General features: G+C 33.6%; 1 long non-coding RNA gene and 3 pseudogenes across 3 annotated transcripts; 3 read left to right on the top strand and 1 right to left on the bottom strand.

Moving 5' to 3' along the window:
• The first annotated feature begins 537 nt into the window (after nt 1-537).
• On the top strand, nt 538-2,886 carry LOC149515253 (arogenate dehydratase/prephenate dehydratase 2, chloroplastic-like; annotated as a pseudogene).
• Nucleotides 2,843-3,711, top strand: LOC149515252 (arogenate dehydratase 2 pseudogene; annotated as a pseudogene).
• Nucleotides 3,712-4,223: 512 nt separating this feature from the next.
• On the top strand, nt 4,224-5,638 carry LOC111302699 (uncharacterized). The gene is made up of 3 exons (XR_016327061.1): nt 4,224-4,294; nt 4,457-4,538; nt 4,630-5,638. It is a non-coding gene; the product is annotated as an uncharacterized LOC111302699 (long non-coding RNA).
• A 688-nt stretch (nt 5,639-6,326) lies between these two features.
• Nucleotides 6,327-8,764, bottom strand: LOC111303865 (NEDD8-specific protease 1 pseudogene; annotated as a pseudogene). 2 transcript variants are annotated; one of them, XR_016327059.1, is made up of 2 exons: nt 8,396-8,764; nt 6,327-7,309 (listed from the first exon to the last, which is right to left on the bottom strand). The product of XR_016327059.1 is annotated as an NEDD8-specific protease 1 pseudogene, transcript variant X1 (transcript). The 2 variants fall into 2 exon arrangements; XR_016327060.1 differs by lacking the exon at nt 8,396-8,764 and adding an exon at nt 8,075-8,243.
• Nucleotides 8,765-8,985: the final 221 nt, after the last annotated feature.

Raw genomic sequence — 8,985 nt, 5'->3', positions numbered from 1 at the left:
AGTGATGGTGTAGTGGAAAAATCTAGGCAGTTGACATCTTTATTTGAATAATGCATATTTTTCTCATGTTATTCGTGATGCAAATCAAGTAATGCATATGATTTAAGATTTAATTCAACTATTTTATGTAATTACCATTAAAAAATAGTCTTCAAAGATTTAAATCTCAATATTTTTAATTTTTTTATCCTTTATTAAACTTTTTTTTTAAATAAAAGGCAGTGCATAATATTGCAGAGGTTTGGTGCATTTTATATGGTGAAATCTCTTGACATCATTCGCGGCCAGGGAAGATCCAAGCTGATAAAAAAAGAAAACGAAAGTTTTCTAGCCATAGTATCCCCTCTAAGGCCTAAGCACTCCTTAATTAGCATTTAAATTTTTTTTTTTGGCCTCTCCCAGGTCCCAGCCTAGAAATAGTTTCCCTTTGCATCAAGTCATTGAATGACTACCGAAGACCAGAAGTTGAAACTTTCCTTTTAAAGATCTAAGCAACACCGGCTATCTCCTTGTTAATTGATAGCCAAATATTGGACAATGGCTCTGCTCTTCGGTGGCTATCTCCTCACTGTTTCTTATCATCAAATTCCAAGCATCAAAATTCCCGATGTTTATTCCAAACACTGTTGCTTCTCAGACTTGGTTTTTGCTTGCCACCACAAAGCCATATTGGGCAATGTCACTAGCAACAAAAATTACATCTCATCAAGAGCCAAGTTGAAGGATGAACCAGATCACATCCACCAGCAGCTTCTACCGGATTTGGCTCATGACGCTGTCTCTAAACATCAACTTTTGCATACAAGTAAAGCTATCGACACTTTCAATTTAGAATATATATATATATATATATATAAATTAGAGTTCAAACTTGAGATATACGGAATGAAAGAATGACCCCATCTCCCATTATATAACCTAATATTAGATGCACACTAAAAATATTTTAACTAATTGATTTAAGAGAAAGAGAAACAAAAATGAATTTCCAATTTTATTTCAATGTTCAATTCATTGTTCCTTTTAAGTTTAACATTTTATTTTACGTAATGTTTTGATCTTTTTGGTTAATTTTCAGCACCCTTGTCTTCCACTCCATTTTCACTTCAGATTCAAGAGTTTCTAATGAGTCTTGCCTTCGAGTTGCCCTCCAGGCGATTCATATATTAAATGCATTACATTTTCTAGCTCATGAAAAAATATATAATATATTGAATTTTGAGTTACATTACACACTATATTTGATATCAATACTATATATTTTAATGCCGTATATTTAAAACAATCCGATAAGGGTTTTTTTGCTTGACAATTGGCCTTATCTCATTGGGTAGAAAGAGGCTGAATGGGATGGGTTGGGGAGAGGCTGAATGGTTTGGCATTTATTTTGGGGTTATTTTTTATATTTCAAATTAAAATTTGGGTCATATTTGACTCTTTAGAATATAATTTAAGCACTTGTAATTCTTTTCCTATCTTAAATTTCTTTTATATAAAAAAAAAATGTAAATTTCCTTCTAGAGATCTGGAGGGATAGAATTTCTAGAGATTTGGAGGAAAGAGGGGAAAATTAGAAGAAAAGAAAAAAAAAAAAAAAGAGAAAGTGTGAAAATATATATAATGTATATAGTTAAAAAAATTTTATTTGAAATTAATCAATATATGTAAATTTTATTTTCATTATTTGATTTAGTATTCATAATTTAATTAGTTAATGTTATTATCAGTTGATAACTCCCATGAAGGGGGAATCAACAACTAGTTTATTTTAAAGTAACAAATTGATTTATTAATTTTTTTTTATAGGGAATTCGTGGCGCATATAGTGAATCAGCTGCAGAGAAAGCATATCCCAATTTTGAAATTATTCCTTGCCAACAATTTGATACAGCTTTTGAAGTGATTACTTTTTCTTGAACCCTTTTATTTCTTTCTGCTAAAACCCATATATATATATATATATATATGTTGTCAAATGGGGCGCAGAAACGTGCTTAGTCCCTTATCACATCTATACTATAGTCATCTTTAATTGGATTTGAATATTTTGCTTAAGAAAAATCTTTTTATTTATTATTAATGGATTTTAAATTGAATATTTAATGTATTTAATGGAGTTAATTGCTCAAATTATGGATAATGGTCTTTGTGCTTGTTGTTCAAAGTTTCTAGCAGCCACCTTTTTATCACCATTTTCAAGGTTTTCTATACGTGATTATATTTTTGTTTTCCTAATTGATTAATATACCATTGGTGTTTTTTTTATGTAGGCCGTTGAAAGGTCGCTTGTGGACAGGGCAGTTTTACCCATTTAGAATTCTTTGGGTGGTAGCATCCATAGAAATTACGACCTGTTGCTCCGCCACAATTTGCATATCGTGGGGGAAGTGAAACTTGCTGTTGCCCATTGCTTGCTAGCCAACAATGGTATTAAACTTGAAGATTTGAAAAGGGTTCTTAGCCATCCTCAGGTACGATATATATATAAATAGTGTTAAAACTTAAAGTTTTCCTCTCGTCCATTAAAATTAATTGAAATGATACGCCATGTTTCAGGCTTTTTCTCAGTGTGAGAAGACCTTGACAGAGTTGGGATTGGTCGGAGAAGCAGTGGATAACACTGCTGTTGCAGCAAAGGTAGGTCTTGTGCTTCATTTCATACTTCCATCACACCAGGCATATCACTTTAAGACTAGATTCCTAAGGTTTCAGTCGTAAAATTGCACTTCAGGTCCGGTGAGAGTTCTTCCCAAGTCCCACCACAAAAGTTTGGTTGAGAAACTGATTATTTGATATGTGATCTATCATTCTAAACATTTAGCAAGTGGCTGTCCAAAAAGTAAAAGATACAGCAGCAATTGCTAGTACATCAGCAGCAGTGATGTATGGTCTGAACATTCTTGCTCGAAATATTCAGGTTTACACGGTAAACAATCTTCATATTGGCTTGGTACTTCTGAACATTTAGATACACAACTCTCAAGTATTCTTTTTCTTTAATAACATTGCATTTCGGCAGGATGATTGCAGCAACGTAACTCGATTTCTGGTGCTAGCCAGGGAACCCCTTAGTCCTGGCACCGATAGACCGTTCAAGGTCCGAACTTCAGTGACGGAAAAACTGCATATGCTGTTCATTGTTTTTCAATACCACATTGCATGCGTTGATTAGTAATACTTATTACGAAAAGTCAACTCCGCTAAGGCTAGCTAACAACTTAAACTTGCTAGGTGGCCATGGACAAGGCCATTACTAGGCTGAAAGTGTTAACAAGCATAGCTCATACCGATTCCTTAGGGCTAAATTTTAGGCTTTAGAAGAGGGCAGCCAAGTTGCGTAAGTCAAGGCATTGTAAGGTTATGTTTGGACACTTGTACGGTGCGATTGGTTAACTTTTTGGCTCAATCTAGCTGTCTCAAGGTGTTTGGCAAAATTGGTGCAATGTGAATGGAGATTTATCATAATCATATCTAGGATAAAATATTAAGCATTCAATAGACTAACAGTGATGTCATTGGATCACACTATTTTTACTATTATCTTTTTTTTTTTTTTTCCCCTTCTATTTATAATTATGTGATTGATAATTATATGCCTTTTTTAAATATAAAAATTATATCCTTTTTATGTCCCTATTGTTTTGTTTGAGTGACACAATATTACATGATTAATTTTAATTTTATCATTGTAAATTTAATCTCATTATTATAGTGATCAATTTCACTGAAATTAATTTAATTATTCTTCCAAATGTAGATTTCATTTGAATATCCAAATGAAGCAATAGCCTTGAATATTTTTGCATCCACATAATTATGGACATTTAAAATTAGCCCTAAAAGGGGTTTGTGTATAAGACTCAAACTCAAGATCATTTACTATACTTACCAATTAAGCCAATCTTTGTTGGTCAATAAAGAGGTTCTAATACCATTAGAAAATCATTCATTCAAACCTAACAGTTTAATTAGTTGTGAGGTGAGAGTTCAAATATAGATTTGATTTATTAGCAATCTCCTATTTTTAAAGAAAAATTGTAGACACCTATAGTTTTCTCATTAAAGGAGGGTCCCAGTATGCTTTCCGAGGCACTTCCTATTTTCACCTTGCAACAAATCGACATTTTAAAGGTAAGTATATCTATATGCAATTGTCAAATCTCTTCTTTAATATGCTCTTTAATTATGTTGTAATTGATATCATCTTTTTTTTTTTTTTGGACCAGATCGAAAGTCGTCCCTATAGGAACCAACCTTTACAAGCATCAACAGATAATAATAGTAAAGCCAATGGGTATATATATACACATAATCCAGTGAAATAAGTTGTTTACTTGTTTCCAACATGATTAAATTTGAACATTAATTTCAGAACTTTTACTTTATCTAGCTATCAACTTGGCTGAGGTAAATTTGAACATATTTTGGCCTGATCTTGTGTATGTTTTCATGGTAGTTACTTCGATTACATTTTCTATGCGGACTTTGAAGCATCAATGGCTGATCAAAGGGCAACAAATGCTGTCAGACATCTAAAGGTTGCTTCTCACCTACTTTCCCTCTACATCGATCATCTATTACCTTTCAAGATTATAGATGTTAACATCAAACAATGTTATTCATTTGCAGGAGTTTGCAACATTTTTACGAGTACTAGGGAGCTATCCAATCGACACAAGCTTGATATATGAATCAGTTATTGATCCTTTGGGGCTTTGCTCTTTGAATTTCCCACCTCATAAAATTTTCTATTTTCTTTCCTTAGTGTTTCCATAGATTTTATTGAAGGAATTATTTTCTGAGCTCTTGGATTTCCAGTAAGCAATTGTCAATTAGAGGGTTGAGGTTCAGATCATTGAAAACTCATCTCCTCCAAATGTTGGTAATCACCCGCTTCCCCTAGGTGTTCCAGGGAAGAAAAAGGCAATGCAGAAATCTTGAATTGCATTAAAATAAATTTCAGAAGATAAATAATTTTCAATTTCAAAAGTAAAAATTGAAATCCTGCTTGAGTTTCTTCACAGATTGATGTATGGAAACCTCAAACTGGAATTGCATCTATAAGTAATGCCTGGACTCCATCCCTCGCAGCTTTTCCAATGTGTGTATAGGGATCATTATGTTCCTTGTAAAGGTGGTCCATCAACGGAGCCATATTGAGATTGCACATCAAGACAAGCACCGGTACAGCTACGGGTCTGAGGAACACCTGGTTTATATCCTTCAAAGCATTCTCAACTTGCTTGTTTGATTCATCTCTTGCATGCTTCTTGCTCCGAAACACCATATTGCTTCATGTAGATGTCAATTCCCGAAGCGATATGATCTCTTTTTCTCAAACTGTATTTAAAAAAAATCTTGAAAGATATATTTCTTACAATAGTGAACATGTCCACACTATTTCCACAGGAAATTAACTTTTTTTTTCGTTGTCTTAGCCACAAGGTAAATATCATTATCACTGATGAAGTCATGATATATTTTTACCTAATATGCAACTTCTATCTCTCTCCCAAAGTGATAAGTTCCCTAAACTTTGGACTGCATCAATTAAGGACAATTTCTCGGTCTTAGGGTCCTCAACCCCGTCTTTGGTGATCATCCTCTTTACTTCTTATTTCAGTTCTTCATGTTGATATTTAGTATCCATTATCTGTAGTACATTGGAAATTAACATCATTCTAAAAATCTCCAAATGAAACGTACCAGCGAATAAAATTTAAGGCTTTTTCTTAAAGATCGTTTAAGTTCAATCTTAAAGAGACAACAGTTAGAAGAGAGCCGTCACCCTACTCGAGTCAATGAACTTTCAGATGTACGAAAGAAGCATTCAGTGTATAACGTGATCATATACTTAATCAAAGAGTTTCATTTAATGAGAATTGTTTTTCTGTTTGTTCAATTTGGATTGCAATCTTCCATCGATGTTACTTGCAGTACTAATATTTTGTCAATTCTGATCACAACGCTATATATGTCTATTTTTGAAAGTGCTGTACCACAATTTTGCTTCTAGGGTGCTACTGTTCTTGCAAGATACCATGTGCAAGCGTCACAAACCCGCACCAGCTAATAGCTCGAGTCTTGATCTGCTACACAATGGCTTCCTTGATCATAGCAAGCATGGCAGGAATTCGAGTAGAAGGTGATGGAGGGCAGCCTAGCTTTGTGAGTAGTAGCTACCTCAACCTGTGCTGAGCTGCATAAACAGATGGGTAACTGGATTTATTATAGTTCTTGTTTTAGTTGATAAATGATATGGTTAATTACCCTGGTTATTCAATTGGATCTGATTTTGGAAGTTTCCCTTAACGGAGAACACTGAGTGATACAAAAAATTTTTATCACAAAAACAGAGTATAAATATATATATATATATATATATATCCTGCAAATATATATATTTAACAACAAAAAACAAATGAATCACATCGGCATGCATATGACTGCCATCACTTCCTGCTTAAGCCCCCTTCCAGAAAATACACCAAGGCTCAGATTTTGAAGGGAAACCTGAAATACATGCAATATCTGTTATATGAACTTCATCTTCTTGCATGGTGACCCGCATTTTTTTTATTTTAATTGATGAATTAAGTAAGAAATCTCATTTCTTGGCCATTAGATCTTTAATCAACCCCAGTATCTCCTTCCTCATCTCACTGACCACTGATGGAGTCACCTGCTCCTTCACAGCAGAAAACCACAAATCAGTGGCATCTTTGTTTTCACTACTTACATACCAGCAGCATATAGTTCTTGCAGTAGCTGTAACGTACAAGCCGCAATCATAACTATTGACTTGCTGTGGTGTACCGATGCATTCTAGATACTTGGCATTACAGTCTGAACTGGAGCTACCAATATAACCAACAAGAGATTTAAACAGCCTCATAGCATGCCTCTTATTCATCTGCCCATTGCTATCATGATGCACAAAGACATTAGCACTTCTGCAATATGCAAGTAAGCTCCAGTGACTTCCACCTTCAGCTGCGCTTACATCATCGTTATTATTGACAGAAAAAATCACCAGTTTCTTATCAGGCAATTTTAGGGGTTCCAAAAAATCTTTGAGATCACCAACATCAGGGCAGTTAGTTATCCAGAAAGAAATCGATGGTGGAACCAATAGGATGTCGTGTGAAGGATGACTTGAAGATAGGAGACTGAAATAGAACTCAACGATTCGATCATTCAGATAATATCGACCACTGAGGATTTCCAAATCTGATCGCCTGAGCACAACATCATTGTAACTGAGAATCTTTTCATCTGCAGCAGATTTTCCCATGCTCTAGATATCAATCTGTCTCAAAAAGAAACAAACATGATGATTTAATTTACTACAAAAAAGAAGATAATATAAACACGATAAAAAACCAAATTTTACATCTGGAAAGTATGGAACATCAGTGGCAATGAAACAATAAAGAGATCTAATGGCTATTCGAGAGCTAGAAAAATTGGCTCTACTCTAAGTTAAGATCAAATAACCATAATTCTAATAAATTATAACTTTTTCTTTTTACTTTTCTAGCATTATAACAGCTTTTGAGTTCTAAAAATAAGACCCTCATGTCCGAGAAAACAGGGTAAAAAAAGGGAAAAAGGGAAACCCCTCAGATTCATCAATTTGTCTTCAAATTTTATTTTCAGCAGAAAGCACCTTTCTTTGTCATAAGGTTTGCAAAACAGTTTATTAAAATTAAAAAGGACTGAAGCAAGGTTTTATGACTGACATGCACACACACACACGCACACACACACACAAGGATACACAATGAACAAAATCAACCCTAGTAATAACTGTATATCAGTTCCATATTACTTGTTTTCTAGAGGAATAGAGTAACATACGCATGGCCTGTGCTAAACCAATGCTACAACCTAAGGATAACGAATTGTAATACAAGTTTGACAACAAAGTAAGCAATCCAGATATTAACATTCAAAAGCAGCCTTAGTTGACATCAGCTCTATATGTACTGCAATAATTTATTCAGGCCAAAGGCAGCTCTCATAATGAGAGCCTTTCCCTTATTATACGGTAAACCATATTTGAATAACCTACCTCTTTGAACTTCAACCCTTACGTGAAATGATCAAACCAAATCCCACCAAACAACAAACCCAATCAATCACCCGTTCTCAACTAGGGAAAGAATAAAGAGACAAAGAGGAAAACCCCAAATCAAGCAATCCTTAAGTTCTCAGCAATTTTTATCCAAAAAAATAAGTTCTCAAATCTAAAAAAAAAAAAAAAAATTGTATACTCTGTTTAAAGGAAGACAAGAAACCTTAAAGCATTCCTATTAGATGTGGAAGAGCATAGAAAATCTCAAAAAATATATATAAGCAGAAGAAAAACTTGACATGAACATAACCCACTTACAGAAAACGATGCCCGAGGAAAGAGCGAAAGTGTTCTTCTTTCCTTAGATTATAACCGACAGAACAGAACTCTGATGTTTCAATACATATGATTCTGGGGGATTTTTTTTTTCCTGTCTTAGGGAAAGGAAAAAAGTAAAGATTAAAAAAAAAAAAAAAGATTTCGGAGGTAGACCTAAGGCCCAAGACCAAAAACAATGGAAACGAGCTTTCCAGGTCGAGGTTTTATTGGGGTTTGGTGAATCTAGGAATGGGTTTGTGTTTGACCCCATTAACTTCAGTTCTTTTGTTTTGTTATTCTTTTATTTATTTATTATTTATTAGTTTTTTTTTTTTAAATTGGCATATCAAATTACCGAAAAAATGGAATAATTAAAATTTTGCATGACCCTGTCATATTTTTTTTTTACACAGTAAATAATATCTGATAATAATAAGAAAAAAATTACTAACACTAAAATTTAAATTCTAAATCCATTAAATATCACTTTTTAAAAATGACTATGCACTAAAGCAAAATTCGACTTCCGGCCAAATCACATTATTGATTTCTTTCTCTTAAAACACAAATATATATATGTATATATATAT

The sequence above is a fragment of the Durio zibethinus genome, chromosome 13 (genome assembly GCF_047325235.1).
Source record: "Durio zibethinus cultivar Kanyao isolate XHJ-2024 chromosome 13, ASM4732523v1, whole genome shotgun sequence".
Taxonomy (NCBI): domain Eukaryota; kingdom Viridiplantae; phylum Streptophyta; class Magnoliopsida; order Malvales; family Malvaceae; genus Durio; species Durio zibethinus.
This window is presented reverse-complemented; position numbering and strand designations above follow the sequence as displayed.